The 20,792-nt window shown below is 39.0% G+C and overlaps 1 long non-coding RNA gene across 2 annotated transcripts in view; it reads right to left on the bottom strand.

The window, feature by feature from the left end:
• Positions 1-20,792, bottom strand: part of LOC125633524 (uncharacterized) — a 56,233-nt gene that overhangs the window by 24,392 nt on the left and 11,049 nt on the right. For both annotated transcript variants that reach the window (XR_007355639.2, XR_012667486.1), the window contains exons 2-3: positions 3,718-3,930; positions 1,420-1,634 (exon numbers count right to left, since the gene is read on the bottom strand). This is a non-coding gene — a long non-coding RNA (uncharacterized LOC125633524). The remainder of the gene's footprint in view (positions 1-1,419; positions 1,635-3,717; positions 3,931-20,792) is intronic.

Raw genomic sequence — 20,792 nt, 5'->3', positions numbered from 1 at the left:
CTAGGGCCAGCTTGATGGCTTTCTGAGAATTTTGCTCATACTATTAAGTCCAACCTCCAAGCCCCTGTGTGATGTTAGTTCAGCTATACACCAGATGCAAGTAGTGATCACTACAAACAGTGATTCGGCTACAGCATCTTTTGGTTGCTGTGTAATGAGTTCAGAGTTAAACTAACCTAATTGTGATGTGGCTGAATTTTCAGAGTCTGTCAAATAAACAATTAAACCAATTAACTGCATTTTGTCAGTTACTACATATAAACAGAGCAAAACTAAATTGCTTTACAATCATTACACGTAACTGATTTTGTTTCTTTTTACCAGAATTTCTCCAGAAGCTCTATTTCTGCTTATACTGTTACTATAAACTAGTCTAAGAACTTATCTAACAATAAAAAGTACATTTAGAAGCAGGATGTGGAACTGGGGAAACTATATTATTTCCCAAAGGAATATAGTTCTTCTGCTTGCCTTAATTTCCATCTAAAGCATTGTCAACCTCTTACATTTTTCACCCATATCAATGAGAGACATGATTTTGCAAGCGTGAAATTTAGCTAATGTAGATTCAAGCATTAGCACATTTTTATCATTCTATTTTAAAAAAAAAAAAAATACTTATAGTGCTAATATGACCCAGTAAATTATTCTAAAGAAATGCACAATAAAGTGCGACAACTTTGGCCGCCCAGTGACCACTGAATTTTCTATTATTCTGTCTGCCTTTCTTAAGCACTTATGTGGCCCCCATCACCATAGTACCTGAGCAGTTCTGGTGTATTTATCCTCAACACCCCTATGAGGAAGGGAAGTGCTGGTATCTCCATTTTACAGATGGGGCACAGACAAAGTGAATGACCTACTCAGAATGACACAGGGAATGGAACCTTGGTCTCCAGGAGTGCAGTTCGGGAACAACAATAAGAGTAGTGGGGTAAACTCCTCAACTAGTTTTAAGCGCATCTTGATAAATTTATTAACTGGATTATATGAAGGGGTTGCCTTCAATAGCAGGGGACTGGACTCAGTGACACAGGATGTCCCTTCCAATCCTCTGTCCCTATGTCTCCACAACCTAGGCTGGCATTCTACCCATTGAACCATCTGTCCTCTCGATTTTACTCCATAAAATAGTCAATTTATGTTCCATTTATTCAGTTTTGCTCCATAAACGGTCATGTAGGTATTAAAGGTTAGCGAAAGTATGCTTAGTTCTCATGTAATAGTTTTGATGAATAGTGCATGTTATTCAGACATTTACAGTCCTATTCACTTATGTGAGAATAATTAGGGGCAAAAAGTTGCCAAAACTAGACTGTGTGGTTTTATGCTATTTTTTAGTTCACCTTGGTCGCTTCCCCTCACCTCAGTCAAACCTTGCCCCTCTCTTGCACATAAATAAACAAGGATGAAATTTACCAGTCAAAAATGATTAATGCATCTCTCCGTCTCTCTCATCTCCAACTAGAGACCGAATGCTGTACAAAGGATTTTAGCAATGAGGGTTATTTCCTTCCTCATTTGCTGTGTCTTGATCTACACCTTTCTTCTCTTCCAACCCCAATTAGCAATTCTCTTATTGTATGTTCTGGAGTACTCTGGGCTGAGAATGAGAAATCCTTTAAGAAAAGCATCTGTAAAATTAAAGAGGAGATTAATACAAAAAGTAATAGTGAGGCTTTGAGCATGCATTTTCACAAAGGTTCACAGATAATTTGAGCACTGCAGGGCTTCTATAGCCTCAGGAAAGAGAGAAAGACAGGAGTGCTAAAACAATTCAATATATATTTAAAATTGTGGCATAGTACATTTATTTTGTCATTTAAGTCCCTCATTTCCCTGAGGGCAAATGGTGCACATCCCAAGTAATGACACCTAGATGGCTCTATCAATATAAACACAGGCCAAGTTCTCTGAAGGTGTAAATAGGCACTGTTTCACTGCCCAACGTTTTTTAGCCTTTGGAAACTCGTGAACTCTTTAATCCACAAGGTAATGCACCAACTTGAATCATTGCAATAGCTTTCTTATGAACCAGGTTTTCAGTGGCAATACTTCTGGTCATCATTTTGAAATTTGTTTTCCAAAAATATTCAATATTTGCTTCAAATGTAGTGCTTTACGAGCATTTCTTTGGTAAAACTTTTCTAGAGAAACCCATCCTAGAAGGGGTCCAAATACAGTCACAACTGATTTGTTTACATACTCAAATAAACCTTTACAGATTTCCTTTCAGTGCCAGTGTCTACGTGGGTGCAATCACAATAAATTATCAGCAAGCGAGGCTTCTAGACTGCAATGTACGACAATAAGAGGAAGGGACCTGGTTTTAGTTGATAACGTGTCGAGGAAGCAGACTGAAATTGAACAAGCAAAACATGTCACTTCCAAAGAGCTACATAAGTTTATCAGAAAGAGCCAGTCCATTAGCTCAGCTAATAGAATATTTCTTAACTTGGTCTGTCACTGTGCAGAAGAAAGAAGAATATGTTAGTTCCCCGAAATAGAATAAACACACAGTGAAAGAAGAATATTCAATAATTATTTGGATACTGGATTGCTGGCCAGATTAGCTAGGACTCTGCTGTAAATATGTTCTTAGACACATCTATGCTACCAATTGATGGTATGACCAGTATATTTATTCACACAGAGATTAGATTATATAGAAAGTGGACTCATTGCTGACTTCAGCAATGAGGAAGGAAGTTTAGTATATATTACACATACAGGCATGGCTAAAAGGTCTACAGCAGATTAAATGTATCTGTTTATTTTAGTCACTATATGATCCAAAGAGGAAGAGATTTGTTCTTTCTTTTGTATCTCAGTGTGTTTCAGCCCAAAACAGCATACTTGTGTTATTAAAATAACTAAAACACTTTTTAAAAAATATGGTCAATGAAAATCCCATCCTTGCAATAGGGCTTAACATTTCAAGCCTCTCTTTGAATAAAGCAGCAACATAATAAGTCAGGTAATAGTTACATATTTGCTTAGAAAGAACACAATTATTCACAGAACGCAAACTACTGGACTCATTGAAGTTGGTGTTTTCCCTGAGCATTAAGTTTAAATAGCTCATGAGTTTCCAAATAAAGTATAAAAAAAGGATTATCAATGAAACAGAATCTTGAGCTTCTAATAAGAATATAAATAGTCACAACAAACTGGCTGAGGTTCTTCCCCTCCTTTTTTCCCCGCTTTCAGTTTGCCGAAAGGAAAATTACTACAAAAGGTCACTGCACTGGAAGAAAATAGCTCATGGTCTTCAACCCTAACAATCTTGCCATTTAAAATCGAGCAGGCTTTAATAGTAATCCCTCTGCAAGCGTTAGCTCTAATACTGCTGCCACTATTGCTGTTGATTTTCCTTATTTTCTTTCATTGTTCTTTGATTTCCATTTTGATTATTTAATGAAAGGATGATGAATTCTTGACCTTCAGCTCATTCACTGCCAAGCCTGGCATTTGATGATGTACTATGATATAATACTGTGCTCTCAGGGTCGCCTTCTATTGTATATTAACCTTCTAAATGGAACCCATTTGGAGAAAGTACAGTAATAGCATGCACGTGATGTACTATCACCTTTTCCTAATTTTGTCACTGATTAAGGTTTTGGAGCTAATCAAGAACCAAAATTCAACTTTCTCACAGGATTCTTTCACATAAGTGGAAAATTTTCAGAGGTGTCAATTCATGGCATAACTTACCTTGTGTGATGCTCTTACTTTTCAGAAGGTTCACAGTGATTCATTTGATGGTGGCTTTCTTTTTCCATATATTTTATATGTCAATCCAAAAATAGTGATTTTTTTCAACCCTTGCTTTTGCCATTGCTTTTTCATAGGCCAGAAAGGACCACAGTGATCAGCTAGTGTGACCACCCATATAACACAGGCCAAAGGATTTCCCTGAACGAAGGCCTGTTTGAACAAAAGCGTATCTTTTAGAAAAGCATTCTATCTTGATTTTAAACTTTCAATTGCTGGAAAATTGGCCACAATCCTTGGTAAATTGTTACAATGTTTAATTACCTTCGACGTTAATAATCTGCAATTTATTTTGAGTCTGATACATCTAGGTTCAGCTTCCAGGCATTGTATCTTGTTATACCTTGTCTGCTAGATTAAAGAGCTGCAGCTCCCAATGGCCGGGAATGGCAAACCACGGCCACTGGGAGCTGCGGGCAGCCATGCCTGCAGACGATCAACGTAAACACTGTCTCGCGGCCAACCAGCAGATTACCCTGATGGGCCACAGGTTGCCCACCACTGTTATAGATTGATCAAATTACCCTGTTACCTTCTCTTAAATAAACTAATGAATTCAGCTCCTTGAATCTTTCTTTATAAAGGAATGTTTTCCAGTCTGTTAATCATTCTTGTAGCTCTTCTGTGAATTCTCTCCAGTTTATCAACATCCTTTTAAAAATGTGCACACCAGAACTGGACACAGTATTCTAGTAAAGGTCTCAGCAGTGCCAAATAAAGGGGTGATATTACCCCTCTACTCTTACTCTAGATTCCAGTTTATATGTCCAAGAATCACATTAGTCCTTCTGGCTACAGTGTCACACTAGGAGCTTATGTTCAACCATTCCATTACCTGGGACTGATGTGAGGCTGACAGGCATATCATTACTCAGGTTATCCTGTTTATCAGTTTTAATTATTGGCACAAAATCCGTTTTCTGTCAGTCCTGTGGAACTTTCCCAGTGTTCCAAGACTTATTAAAAATTTCAGTATTAATGGTCCAGTGAACTCCTCAGCCATCTCTTTTAAAGCTCAGAGATTCCAGTTATCTGCACCTAGTCATCTGAAAATGTTTAAATTTAATCGCTGCTGTTTAACATCCTCCTGAGTTACTATCAGATCTGGCTTTTTCCCCCCATTTACAGAACAGAAATATGTAATAAAAACTCCTGACTTTTCTTTTGCAGTATTGGCAATTCTGCCATTTCCACTGGACAAATATCATAGTTAGGATTCCTTTTGTTCCTAATATACTTTAAAACTCTTTCTTATTGTCTTTAACTCAACTTGCCATTAATTTCTCCTCATGTCCTTTTGCTTCCCTTATCAATTTTTTACAGTTCCTAACTTGTAATATATTTTAATTCCTGTTAATTTCCCTATATCTCTTCACATTTTAACATATTTTGTTTACTTTTATAGAAGTTTTCACTTCCTCTATACCCAGGTTTTTTTTCTCAATTATGGAATTGGATTTTGGGGCATATACTACATATTCTTAACCAGTTCCCAGTTATTCACATTTTTCTGTTCAAATTCTTTCCCCCAGCTAGTTTGGCTCATAATTGTTTTCAGTTTTGTGAAATTGGCCCCTTTAAAGCAACAAGAATATATAAACTGGTTTGGACTTTTTTTTCTGTTTGCATACAACTGTAATTAAGTCATGATCACTTGCAACTAAGCAACTTCTAATTTTAGTTCTTTGATCAGTTCCTCTTTACTTGTCAGGATGAAGTCTAATATAAATTTCCCCAAGTCCAATGCAACTCTGACTTAGGAAATTGTCATCTATAATTTTTAGAAACTGACAGCCAAAGACCTCCAGCATATATCACTCAGATTGAACTCCCCCATGATAGCAGCTTTCCCCTCTCCTTGCATATTACAGGTAGGTGCTCAAGGAGCCCATCATTCTATTCTTCAATAAGATTTGGTGGTTTGTAGCACATACCAACTAGTACCCCATCATGTGCTTTAGCTGTTAGGACATTGATCCATAAAGCATTCAAGATCATTTTCTTCCAAGTTGTCAGTGACTCAGAAGCAAGTAAAGCCATTTTTTGATAGAATGCCACTGCTCCTCCCCTCTTGCCCAATCAATCCTTCCTAAATAGGTTATAACCATTAATTTTAACATTCTACTCATGCAAATCTTCCCACAGGTTTCAGTTATGCCTGCTATGTTGAATATATGCTACTATATGAGCAATTCCACTAGCTCTTGTTTATTACCCAGGCTTCTAACAATGGTGTAAAGGTAATTAAATAATTTCTTCTCTTCACATCCCTTGGTGCCTTGATTACTTTTGTTCTCCACACCATGATTTTGCTCTAAATGAAAGTTCATTTCTTCCCTCTTTTACCCTGCCCTTTTGTTGTTAGTTTAGCACTCTACTTGTTTGCCTTTGTTCACAGAAAGGCTTACAAATATGGAACAGGTCTCCATGTCATGTCATGTTGACCCACACAAGCATTGTCCATCTGTTAAAGAGTGACTGGCTTTGAAAGAGTAATCACTGTTCTCCTGTGTGCCAACAGCTAATACTAAGCCATGTTACCCATTGGACAGTAAGAATGAGGGTGAGACTAAGTGTCTTATTTTTGAAAACAGGAAGCAATCACATAAATTTTATTCAGTATTTTACATCTGGTAATGTGGTTTAGGATTAGCCATTAAGACCTTGGCATTTCAGCAGAACATCGATCATTCTTCCAATGATGCGACACATGCATTTAGTAAGGGCTCCAATGCTACTGTAGGTAAATATTTCTCTTGTTAAATAACAATTATCTTAACACACACAAAAAAAAATCACATTTGATTAACTGCAGGACAACAAATATCAATACAGTCCATGTTACCCTAATGACTTTTTGGAGACAACATATTTTATTTATATCTATATCTAGATATCTTACCAGAAACTGAATATGTAGAATCATAGTTCTAAATTTATCCATTTTATTCAAGTTTGCTTGCAGTCCAGATTAAGCATATGATAATTGTGCTCTATGCCTGATGAATATTTATTTGAACCATTCCTTCTAAGCAATTTTATGTGGATACATTCTCTTACATACTGATTTTGAAATAGAAGATGAACAATGGGCCATATCATGCCAATGATTTTTTTTTAAAGCAAAACTAGCCATTGAAAGCTATGGGAAGCTTTGAATAGAAACCATAAGCACCTTATGATTATATAGCTCACAAATGAAAATATTACTTTGTAGGAGCAGTATGATTCACCCATAGGATCACTGAACCGAAACCTCCAGGAAGTGTTATGTGCCACTTGGTATTTCATAGTCAAAGATTTTATATCACAAGTCCTGGTGATCATGTTATAGCACATTTCAACAGCATATTCCCAAATGAGTATAGTCATCTCACACTGGAGAGAGTGAGTAGGTTAGGAAAGATGCTATGGAGATGGCACCCTTCTCTCTGTGCCTCGAACTGATTTTCATCCTCCAAGTGAGGAGACTCCCTTTGACTTCAGTGGGCTATGGATTAGGTCCTCTGTCCCTAAGATTTGAGGTTAACATTTCAATTAAGGCCATGAGCCACCAAAACACTTACGTACTTGCCTAAGTTTAAGCATGTGAGTAGTCCCCTGCTTAAAGTTAGACACATGCTTAAGTTGCTTTGCTGGATCCTGGATCAGAGCCTAAGTCAATAATGAATGAGGTACAGCGAAGGACACATTTCTGCCACTGCTGTATGTTAGCTGGTGACATTTTTCTGTGAGTCTGGAATAACAAAATAACGTAACCTCTGTTCATGCTATTGACAGGAAGGTTACCTCCACACCAGAAAAAAATTCAGTTAAGTAAATCTTACATTTCACAGGAAATGTGTGAAAATTAACCTAAAGCCAGATAATCCACAATGTGTTTTTGTTTCCCTGCAGCTTTAGAAGAGAGAGTGTCCTTAAGTATAATCCATGAGACCACACACTCCCGGCCACTTTCCAGCCCTGACTGTCATGAACGTCAAACTAGATTTATAATGTTTGTTTAATTTATCTTGCTAGTAGCTAAAGGAAAGGGCTGCTAAACATCTTAGTGTTAGCCACAAACAGCACACATCAGTTGAGATGTGATATATAACACTTGTCCTTTTTATATCTTTACACAAGTAATTTACTAGATACATAAAACACATCAAAATGTTATATTCATTAACCATGTTACTCATTAGTTTCCCATGTTTTATTACATACTCTACTATTTCCCATTAGATAAATTTATATCCTTTACAGTCTTTATGCAAAGCTGAAAGTCAATAATCAATTTAATAGTGCACTGTAAAGTAACTAAGCATATATTATGTTCCTCAGTTTTGGTACTCCATTGCCCTTTCAAGTTATAGTAGAGGATAAGCCAATGCCCAGTTACAAGCATAGCATGGAAAATACCTTGAACATAGGGATGCATGGTGCTTTGGACCTTGGTCAATATATTTTGTGTAAAACTGAAGGTTTCATGCTCTCTTTTGGCAGTCTCGCAGTGCGGGAAGTAAACAGAATTAATATTTCAAAGTGAAATTGCAATTAAAAGTAAATTAATCATTAAAGGAATAGGTGCATGGTTTATTTACAGGAATTCATTATTATATGATAGTATTTCAAATGTGTGATATTGCTTTCTAAAATTGGTAGTTTTCAAGCACGTGAGGTAATACTTCAAATGTACATAGAAAGTAAAGGGGTAAAAATAATGCTAAGAGAGTCCGTTAGCTTTTTAAAAATAAAACAATCAGTGTAAAGAGCACATCACATATATCATTAAACCTAGAAATCCAATATGTAATTTTCAGAACTAATGCTACTGGAGAACTCTTAAGGAGGAAAAGAGCAGAAGCAGATGAGTATTATGTGAATACCTTTTGTTTACCCTTCAATTCAGTAAGTACACGTGAAGAAACTAATTCCAGTTCTAGATACATTATGTATTTTCCCCATTTTAAATATAAAGGTATATTTATGTAACAAGTAAAATCCCTACATAGAATCACAGAATTGTAGAGGATTGGGATTGGATCAGACCTCAGGAGGTCATCTAGTCCAATCCCCTGCTCAAAGCAGGACCAACACCAACTAAATCATCCCAGCCAGGGCTTTGTCAAGCCTCTAAGGATGGAGATTCCACCACCTCCCTAGGTAATCCATTCCAGTGCTTCACCACCATCCTAGTGAAATAGTGTTTCCTAATATCCAACCTAGACCTCCCCCACTGCAACTTGAGACCATTGGTCCTTGTTCTGTCATCTGCCACCACGGAGAACAGCCGAGCTCCATCCTCTTTGTTAGTATAGGTCCTGCTTTTAGCAGGGGATTGGATGAGATGACCTCCTGAGGTCTCTTCCAATCCTAATATTCTATGATTCTTTGGAACCTCCCTTCAGGTAGTTGAAGGCTGCTATCAGATCTCCCCTCACTCTTCTCTTCTGCAGACTAAACAAGCCCAGTTCCCTCAACCTCTCCTCATAAGTCATGTGCCCCAGCTCCCTGATCATTTCCTTTGCCCTCTGCTGGACTCGCTCCAATTTGTCCACATCCTTTCTGCAGTGGGGGGCCCACAACTGGGCAATACTCCATATGTGGCCTCACAAGTGCCGAATAGAGGGGAATAATCACTTCCCTCGATCTGCTAGCAATGCTCCTACTAATGCAGCTCAATATGCCATTAGCCTTCTTGGCAATAAAGTATGTCTTTTCTCCAATCAGAGGTGTGACTGCAACATGTGTAGACATACCAGGCTATCTTTGATCCAGCTCGAACAGCAGCAGCAGCGAAGCCATGGCAATATGGACTGTGCAAGCCCAACTAGGACCACCTCAAGCAGCTAGATTGGGCAACTGCAGCTTCACTGCTATTTTTATACTCAAGCTAGCTAGATCAAAGCTAACTCAGGTATGTCTATAGGTGCTGAAGTCACAACCTAAAACCATAATAAAGTTTTTAAGTGCACCCACCGTACATTCCAAAGCTCAGGTTATCAGTAAGTTATGGCCAATTTCCATTTTTTTGAAATTTTGCTGCCAGTGAAGGTAACTATTGAATGTGATATCAGAGTATGATAGCCAATTATTGTTGGTGCAATGCAGAAGCACTTCTTTTGGACAGAGACAGGTGCAAGGTGCAACATTTGGATCTGGTTTCAGATTCTGAATATATCCAAAGTTCATGGAGTTTGGCTCTGAAGTTTTGATCCTGCTCACTCTAACTTTGGAGAAACCACTCACATGTGGAGAAACATCCATGTGGAGTCAGAGGGCCAAATTTTCCTCTCAGTTTCATACTTGTAAGTCTAGAATGACTCTACTGAAGTGTGAAGCCAATGGAGGCCCAATCCTGACCTTCTTGAAGTCTATGGGAATTTTGTCATTGCCTTTAGTAGGCAACATGATCAGGCTCTCACACTGGCATAACTGAACAGCAATCAGCCCATACTGGATGGCCAGAACACTTCCTTGGCTCAGAGAAACTCAAAAATACCCACAATTTTCCAGAATGCGACTTTTCCAAATTTGCCCATCTAAAAAACCAGATGAAATCAATGTACTATAGTATTTCTTACTAGCACCTCATAGAAACCCACATACACATAGTATGCAGAGGAAAAAGAAGATGCTATGAATGTGTACTTTCCCATGTGCTACTTCCATTCAGGCCTGAGAGAAAACAGATACTGTAGTATCAGGTGATACTTTGAAAGAATATGGTTGACTGAGCTAGGTGTGGTGTGGGCATTTATTATTCTTTCAAGCTTTTACACACCTGCAGTGAGAATCATGGTCTTAGACGACAGCTTGCCATCCAATATTTGAAATTATTTTTTCCTATTATTTTTGCCTAATCTTTCTAATACTTCTTTTATCTTCATCAACTGAGTTCAGTCTACAGAAAAGCAAACAGAGGTCTGCAAAGATTGGGAAGAGAAGAGACGACTATAAAAGTAACTGAAACATGGGGAAGTTTGCTATCATGTGATTGAATCAAAATGAAATTAGTATTCCCTGTGAATGCAAATGAATGCTTTGCAGACAGTGTGGTGCTAACTGTATAATTACATGTTCTCAGAGCCAAGTAGATCGGAGTTATCAATAACAGTCGGGGGGAAATGGCAATGATCAGGAAGCTTTGGTTGTCATTTAATTGTTTCATCTGTAGCCTTCTTTACAGACAGAGTGACTAGAAAGATTTAGCCTTCTCCACTGCATCCTTTCCCTTTTTTCTCCATCCATCCCATTTTGCAATTGGTTCTTGGCCCTCCTCATACCTTTCTTTTTTGCACTTCTGTTTCTCTTTCCTTTCTTCACTTCTACACCCTTACTTTGTTTCCTTCTACACTTCTTCTTGCTTCTTCCCACCTTTTTCCAGCCTCATCCTTTGTTGCTTGCACTCTTCCTTCCCAACCCCATCTCAATCCTTTAGCTTCCTTTTGTTTTCCCTATTGCCAGCTCTTTCAAAGAATACGTTCTCTTTTTGACTTGGCTTGGGCACATACGAAATACTTCTTCCCTAGTAGCTGGGATTCCCTGAAATGCTCACTCGTCTCCAGAGAGAGTGTTTCATAAACATAAGGCAGATACACTGCAGGTACGTAATAGCTAATGATCATCATGTGTAAATATTTAGGAATAGCTTCCATAAAGTCTCAATTGTTTGTGATATACAGAGCATATGAAAACCACAGTTGGCATTTGCCTTTGCTTCAGGCAACAAGTTTCCTTCTTCTCAGTCTATTGAGAATCAAACTGCAGGTTGCATGCACAAAACTTACAACTAAAAGGAAGTTCCTTTGAATTGAAAACTCTTCCATGGATAAAAGGATCTTACATTCAAAATGCTATGATGAAGAGGAATTCTATGTATCTCAAAATGAATGAGAAAACATACAGTAAAATGAGTTACTGTGGCTTGTAATAGCATTGGAATAAGTATTCTAACTAAAAGAATTTAAATGGCGTGTGTTTGACATGGGTTGAATGACTACAGCAATTTCCAAGAGGTTTTTTGGTTCACTCCCCTTCCTGTTTGTCCAGTGTAGATGGTTAATGTAGCATACAGATTTTGCAACTTTTATTAAAAAAATATACAAATATAGACTCGTAAACTCTGCTGCAATCAATGCTGCCACAGTGGCATATAGCGGGATTTTCAGAAGTGCTCATTGTCAGCTTCTTTCTGCTCCCCTTAAAATCAATGCGAGTTTTACCAAAGCCATGCTGACTAATTCACAGATTAAAGACCATTGTAAAAGCAGCAATGGAAAAGAGTGAACAAAAGCACTAAAGAACGGAGGATGGTTTCCCCTTCTTTCTGTCATAAGACACATAAGAATACAGCGAAAATTGCAGTTCATTCAACAAAACCTAAGAATGGAGCCACACTGCCTAACATAGCCCCATGTTGTACAAAATGCATCAGCACATCTGATCAACAAGATAGGCAGCTGTGAACACATCATGCTAGCACGCTCTATGCTCTGCGCTGGTTCCCCACGGCATACAGAGTCCAGTTCAGAGTCTTTACCTTGATAATCAAAACCCTGCGTGGAACTGATCCAAGCTACCTGAAAGATCCCCACTGGAACAAGGCAATCATTGATCAACATAAGGGGCTCCTCAGTAAAACTGGTTGGGAATTTTTTGCTGGGGGGAAAAAAAAGATGATTTATTGACACTGTTTGCAAAACAGGATTGATTTTGACAATTTCCTGACAAAAAAAAAGTCAGGAAAAAAAGTTTTGAAATCACCAAAAGGTTTTGTTTTGATGCTTTCTAAAGAAAATTTGCATTTTTACAATTCAAAATTACTTTTCATTTAAAAACTTAAGCTAATTAGACTAAAAGGTTAAATAAGAAAAAAGTCAAAGTTGAAACAAAACATTTTGATTGACCCAATACCGCCTCCTCCCACCCGCTCTGCCCCTTCCCCTCCAAAAATTGTTTTTTTTTTGGTTCATTAAAATTTTCAAGATTGTGGCTTTTCATTGTGATTCAGAATAGGAACAAAATTTGGACCTAATGAAAGTTTTCATGGGAAGGAAAAACTGTCTCCCCATCACTCTACCGCTGAGAATTGAAAATAGTTTTCATGAGGCAGATCTGCACTACAGAACTCACTTCTGCAAGATGAAAAAGTCACCCATGAAACTAACCCCTTTAAGAAATAGATAGAAAAATAGTTACTTTGACCTGGGGAGGGATGTGTGCATAGAACTTGTTGTGGGACAGCTATGAACTAATAGGGGTATTTCTCCTGCAGGGTGGGAAGAAAGAGAGAAACACTATTGTCATTTCTAGTTTACTGAATTGGGAAATATTTACACACTCTAGTGATAGCAGCTAGATAAATGTGGTCCACCTCTGCTTGCCTGTTCATACCCATAGTCATATCCCAGATCATATGGGATAACACTACCTCATTTTGACACTTGATCAGTGCACCACAGACCACCACCTACAATCCAGTCAATGGGGGAAAGTTTCTTCCCCTGCTCCAGATTCAGTTGTAAATTCACCTTGGACAATGATCACCATTGTTATTTGTCTAATTCCATATATTTCCAGGTTACTACCAATATCCAAATAATTGTCCTTTTCCCCCTCATATTGAATTCTGGTCAGGTGAATACTAACAGCATCTCATATACTATATCTTAAAAAAAAGCTTTAAACAATTTAAGTTAGGCAGAGCCTTCATGAGTTGATTAGGTCAATTAAGAAACCTTCTTCTCTATCCAATGGTTTGTGATGATTTTCCCCTCCTACCTGTAATCTGAACAACCACAGTAAAATCCACTATATCCAGTCTACCTCCCCTAGTGAAAAGCGGAAATTTTTCCTTCACATTTTAGAATTAAATGATTTCTAGATGTATTGTGCTTCCCATCTCTTTTTGGTCAGAAAAATTATCCTTCATATTTGCAGATAGCATTCTGAAGTCAAACACAAGAAATATGTTCTCATATTTGAAAGCAATGATGGAAAGGGTAAAGAGGTGGTTAGAAAAAACATCAGAAGATCCTGTTTGTATCGGATTTCTTCTCATGAATGCTCAGAGTTCCAGCTGAAAATATGTTTCCCCATAAGGGAAAAGGTAATTAATTCAAAATGAAAGATACACCAGCCCATACATAAAACATGCTACAGTAGTAATGGTCCAAATCACTGCATCATACCATTATAATACTATAGTGTTCTGTGTATTTTCTTTTTTAATAATGGAGGTTGCTTCATTGCATCTAATGGATCAGTCCTTTTGACTGCAAACAGTAGAGTACACTAGCTAAAGCATTTAAAAAATTCATGAAAGGGGTTTAATTTGTTTCCAATAAAGAGAACAGCATTTAAAGAGTGTAAAAGGAGACAATAGTTTTCAGTCTAAAATGTAATGGGCAATTAGATGGTCAAGTAGGCAGCAGGAAGTGGGTATGCTTCTGCTCAACTAGCCCTGGTGAATGACATGCAATCACTGTTATCTGCAGCTTTTATGGTGTTATCCTAGCATAACTCAGTTGAAATGGATTGCCACTGGCAAGTCATGTCAGCAAAGAAGCCTGCCTGACATATTTTATGTATGGATAACATCACCTCCATGGATGACAGTCTTTACCATCAATCAAAATTATGGTACATAAATAACAATACTAAACACTCAGACATTCATAAAGGGCAAGTAGATAGTAATGAATATAAATTAGGAGCTAGAAATTGTAGAAATTTTTGCAAGGCAGTTGACCTGCCACTGAATGACATTTTAATTAATAACTAGAACACTACAAAATCAACAATAGTATATGTTAAATGGATTAAAAACTGGTTAACTAATAGGTCTCAAAATGTAATTGTGAAAGAAGAATCACCATCTAGCAGGAAGAAAAGGAGTACTTGTGGCACCTTAGAGACTAACCAATTTATTTGAGCATGAGCTTTCGTGAGCTACAGCTCACTTCATCAGATGTGAGACATCTGATGAAGTGAGCTGTAGCTCACGAAAGCTCATGCTCAAATAAATTGGTTAGTCTCTAAGGTGCCACAAGTACTCCTTTTCTTTTTGCAAATACAGACTGACACGGCTGTTCCTCTGAAACCTGTCATCTAGCAGGAGTGTTTCTAGTGAAGTCCTACAGGATCAGTTCTTGGTCCTATGCTATTTAATATTTTTATCCAGGAGCTGGAAGAAAGAAAACCAATTACTGATAAAGTTTACAGGCAGCACAAAGTTTGGGGGAGTGGTAAATAATGAAGAGGACATGGCACTGATACAGAGCATTCTGGATTGCCTGATAAACTGAGACTAAGCAAACAATATGGGTTTCAATACAACCAGATGTGAAGTCCTACATCTAGGAACAAAGAATCCAGACTCTACTTACAGAATAGTGGACCTATACCAAGAAGCAGTGACTCACAGAGATTTGGGGGTCATAATGGATAATCAGCAAACATGAGCTCTCAAAGTAACAGAGCCTTTCATTGATGTGCATAGCTATGCACCACCGAGTAGATGCGGCCTGTTTTTCACTGCAGCATGTAACTACTTATACACTACATGTCACCACAAGTGCCTGTAGCCTAGTTGTATACTATGTACCTTGTCCCAAACCCTCACTTTGTCAGTTTAAATTGTAACCTTTTTGTGGCAGGGCCTGTCATACAATGATGCACCTGAATATATACAAATAATAAAATTAGAAGACACTAATTACACAGAAGACAGTTTTTTACCCTCAAATCAGGGGCGATTAGAGGTGTAACACAACAGAGGACATTTCCTGGTTCTGAGAGATGTCAAGATCTATGGATTTGATTCTCCTCCCACTTATACCATCATACCACAAGACAGAGAGTATTACCACAGAGTTACTCCTGATTTACACTGGTTTTAATGAGATAAGAATCAAGCCCAATGAGAGGAAATTAAATGGTCCTATGCCTCCATTTTACATTTGGTCATTAGCAATATCCATTCTGCTTTATGAATGGTTTTAGAAGAGAACAGATCCTGCAGTCCTGACTCAATCAAAAGCCATTGAAATTAATAGAGATTTTGCCTGATTCAGGACTGCAGAATTTGCCTTATTTCAATAGCACACTAGTTACTTTCTGCATGATAATAGATATGAATCACTTGCAAATGAGTGCAAGTTCTTACCCATGCCCAACTGGGATTAACATTTTTTGCACAAAGTATTTTGGCCTGCTCCCCAATTAAAGGGCTTTGTCCTCAGTTGTTTTCTCCCCTCTAAAATGAAGGAAACCCTCAATTTTTAAGCTGCAGCCACTGCAGACATTGAGAGCCCAGTAAGTGAAACACAAACAAGACATTTAATGTACCAAAATGGAATATTACCTTCTTCCCCAGTGTCTTTTTAATTGTTAAATTTAAAGTCTTTAGACTGAGTATCCATAAAATGTAATGAGCTCCTCAGCTGGGCTTCTGCTATGCTCCAGTATATTCCTATATTTTTTAAAATGCAGCTATTTTTGTTTTGGGATATGTTGCACACTCCCAGGTCCTTTATGCCCTGCATTCACTTTCCAGTCCACAAAGTTGTCCTCATGTTATTACTGTACTGACTCAGCTGCAGAAAAATTAGTACAGGGAAAAAAATGAGCTTTCCAAATTTTTTGTGGGATTGCTGTCAGAGCACTGAGCTGTTATTACTATACAATTGACTTTGCTTAGTCTCTTTGGGACCAGTTCAGCCCTGAGCTGATACCAAGCCTGACACAGGGACAGAGAGAGAGAGAGAACACCTTCCTGAAGGCTGTTCTAATTTGCAATCTAGGCAAAAGGACCCCTTTGGCACATTGGGCATAGAAATCCCAGACATCCCCACCCCTTCAGCAAGCCCCTGCACACCCCAGCTGTGCATCCTGAAGAGGGTGGTGTAGAGCCAGCTATGTCACAGAATCATAGAATATTAGGGTTGGAAGAGACCTCAGGAGGTCATCTAGTCCAACCCCCTGCTCAGAGCAGGACCAACCCCGACTGAATCATCCCAGCCAGGGCTTTGTCAAGCCGCACCTGTCAGGAAGGCCCCCTGAACCAAAGATATTCTCTTGGCGAGGTCCTTGTGGTCCCCTTGCACCTGTGTAGAGAGTGTAAAGTGGTCACAGACCAGGGCTGAATGGCCATCTTTGCTGTTCAGAGCCAGCACGTCCTGTCAGGGGCAAACTTAAGTTATATAAGCTCTTGTATATAATATGTGTAGGCATCAGGAACCCAACTATCCTCCTCCTCTGTATCCAGGCACATTTCCCCTCCCCGTCATGTAACTGTTGTAGCAACCACGCAAGGTACTAACAAACTTCAACAGGACTTTATTTTTAAAGTGGAAACCTCTTTACCAAGCTGCTGCTGCACCCTCATTAGCTTTCACTCTGCCTCCTCAACTTCCCTCCCCTCCTGTCCTTTCATACTCCCAACAGCCAGTGCTCCCAGTTCTAATAATTACAAGCAGCATCTAAACACCACATTCCCTCCTCTCTTAAGAAACTCTCCCAATTAAAACAAACATTGTTGTTCTAACCATGGGAACAAATATGAAACAAGACACTATACTGTTGGCAGAACTATTACACTGAAAACACTGTAGATACGACATAACATAGTCTCTAGTCCAGACAGGTGGGTCTGACAGGCCGTCTCTCAAATCCCGGTTCCAGTGCAATGTCTTGTTGTGTTGATACTATGGTGAAGTCATCCAGTGCAGAATGGATGGTTGGCATAATCTCCTCTTGGTGCATAGGCAGGTGCAAGATAAGAAGCTTTCCATACTGGCCCATCAGAAAGTCGATAGGTGTAAGGTCCCTTCTTCTCGATGATTTTAAGAGGAGCTGTGAATTTATGGTCCCCTTTGTATAAAATTCCAGGTTTTCATGTTCTAACGAAGGAACCACACTCAAACTTTGTTTCCTTTGCACCCTGCCACTTGTCTGTGAAAGCCTTATACTTTGCTTGGTTCTGTTCAACCGTTTTCCTCACATCATCCTCGGTTGGGGCATCAGGTCATGCCTTTAACAATCCAGCAATGTTCAGTTTAGTATTCATCTGTTTCCCATGCAGTAACTCTGCGGGTGATCTTTGTGTTGTGGCATGTCGTGTAGCCTGGTATGCTTGCAAGAAATCGGTAGTGAAGATTATCCATAATCGCCCTTCCAGTTTAGCCATTTGCAAACTCTCTTTCAAACTTCTGTTAAACCATTCGATTTCCCCATTGGCTTGAGGGTAATATAGGGATGACCTTCTGTGTAAAATGTTCCTCTCTGCTAGAAAAGTTTCAAACTCCAGGGAAGTAAATTGACTACCATTATCTGAAACCAGTTCTTTGGGGTTACCTTCCCTGCTAAAAACTGGAGAAAGGAACTTAATTACTGTAGCAGAAGAGATTTGCGATGTAAACACGACCTCAGGCCATTTACTGAAATAGTCTATTGAAGTGATGGCATAACGGCAGTCACTTGGAGCAGTATCAAAGGGTCCTACAATGTCAATCGACACTTTTTCCCATGCAGATTAAGGAAGAGGAACAGGCTGTAATGGAGGGGTACATGTCACTGCTGTCTTACCATGCATTTGGCAAGTGACCCAGGATTTTATGAGCGCTTCAGTTTGAGAGTCCATCCCTGGCCATCAATACAGATCCCGTAGTCGTTGTTTGGTTCCAACAACTCCTTGATGGAGTATCGTGTGCCAGGTGTATGAGTTTTGACTGTAATTCTTCTGGTACAAGTAGCCGGTCTGTACCTCGTAGCACACAGCCATCAAGCAAAGAAAGTTCATCCCGAACTCTAAAATAAGGCAGCAAAACTAGGTCAAGGTTTTTACTGTTATTGGGCCATCACTTTGTCAGAAATTCCCATAGTTTTTGTTGAATTGGACATGCTGAACAAGCAGCTTGAAATTGTTCTCTTGTAACTGCAGTAAGAGTGCTTGTAATAAGCGCAACTACTACATCCTCATCCTCCGGTGGACCATCTGGTGAAGGCAAAGACAGGCGAGAAAGGCAATCAGCTACCACATTTTGGTTTCCAGATTTATATTCCAGTTCACAATTGAAAGAGAGTAGTCTTGCAGACTATCTAACAATACGATATCCTACTCTTCCCAGTCCTTTCGTGGTGAGCAATGTCGTCAAAGGACTGTGGTCTGTGCACAATTTGAACATGCGGCCCCACAGGTAAGTTCTCCATTTTTCAGTAGCCCAGACGCAAGCAAGTGCTTCTTTTTCAACTGTAGAATATTTTCTTTCAGCATTACTTAGTGTCCTTGAAGCAAATGCAACAGTCCTCTTTGTATTGTCCTCATGAAATTGTTTGAGGACAGCCCCAAGTCCATAATCAGAAGAATCAGTAGTTACAATTGTGGGCAATGCAGGAGTGAATAGTGCAAGTACTGGACTATGTACAATCAAGTCTTTCACCATTTCAAAACTATCTTGTGCATCCATTGTCCACACTAAGGTTGAACTTCTCCGAAGTAATTCTTGTAATGGTTCAATTACAGAAGCATAATTGGGAATGAATTTTGCATACCAGGAGGTAAGACCCAAGAAGGAACATAAGATTTGCAAATCTGTTGGAGGAGGAGCATTTGAAATTGCCAGGATATGATCTGAATCAGATTTTAGTCCAGCCTGTGAAATTGTATGCCCCAGAAAGGAGAGTTCAGTTTGTCTAAATTTGCATTTGGACCTATTGAGCTTGAGGCCTGCTTTGCTGATGCAGTTTAGTACAGACTGCAGGTTATTGTCATGCTCCTCAGAAGTATTTCTAATAATATCATCCAGATAGCACTGAACTCCATGTTGATTCTTCAGAATCAACGACATCATTTTTGGAAGGCACTTGGGGCAGATGCGAGACCGTATGGAACATGTTTAAAATTAAATAGTCCCTCATAGAATATCAGGGTTGGAAGGGACCTCAGGAGGTCATCTAGTCCAACCCCCTGCTCAAAGCGGGACCAATCCTGAATTTTTGCCTCAGATCCCAAATGGCCTCCTCAAGGATTGAACTCACAACCCTGGGTTTAGTAGGCCAATGTTCAAACCACTGAGCTACCCCTCTCCCCCTAAGTGCGTAATAAATGCTGTCTCTGCTATCTTCATGCAATATAACCTGGTAGTATGCGGTTGCAAATCAAGAGTAGAAAACATCTTTGCTCCATGGAGTTCTGCAAATACTTCTTCTATGTGAGGAAGAGGATGGCTGTCAATCACAACAGCTTTATTTGGCTCCCTTAAGTCCACACAAAGCCGAATACCTCCACCCTTCTTCTGCATCACTACTATAGGTGAAACCCATTCCGAGGAGTCAATCTCTTCAATAATGTCCTTTTTAACAAGTTTTCTAAGTTCCTCTGAAACAGCTTCCCTGACTGAAAATGGTAAGCACCGTAACTTCTGTCATACAGGCATTACATTGTTCTGCATTTTAACTTTATGCAGAAACCCATAAGCACAGCCAAGTTTCTCCTCAACCTGGTGTTGGGTCCCAGCTGAAACTGGTGTGTGTACTGCAAGAGTGCTTTGCTGTGGAAGATCGATTCGTTCATTAACTACCCTGAGATTTAAAGCAGCCAATAAATCTCTGCCAAGGATAGGAGTGCCTTTGTGGACAATGTAGAACTCTGCAGTTACACAGCAATCACCAAAAGTAACTATTGCTGGCAGGCAGGCATGTACTGGAATATGGTTTTTCAAATAGCACACCAAGTGAAGTTTGGGTTCAGTAAGAGGCACATCTTTAAAGTAATGCAAATAGATGGCGTCAGGTAGTTTAGATACTGCTGAGCCAGTGTCCAACATTAGCTGAATAGAGTGTGATTTGCTTGAGGGTATGGCGGAAACATTTACAGTACACATTATTTGTTCTGGAATATGTGCAGTAGTGATTTTGTCCACGCTCAGCACAGTAACATCTGGTATTATAACTGCATGCACCTGTTGACTGAACTGGCTGCTGCGACAAACTTTAGCAAAATGCCCAACCTTTTTGCAATGATTGCA

The sequence above is a fragment of the Caretta caretta genome, chromosome 3, assembly GCF_965140235.1.
Source record: "Caretta caretta isolate rCarCar2 chromosome 3, rCarCar1.hap1, whole genome shotgun sequence".
Taxonomy (NCBI): domain Eukaryota; kingdom Metazoa; phylum Chordata; order Testudines; family Cheloniidae; genus Caretta; species Caretta caretta.
Note: the sequence above shows the minus strand (reverse complement) of the source record. Positions and strands in the feature narration are given on the sequence as shown.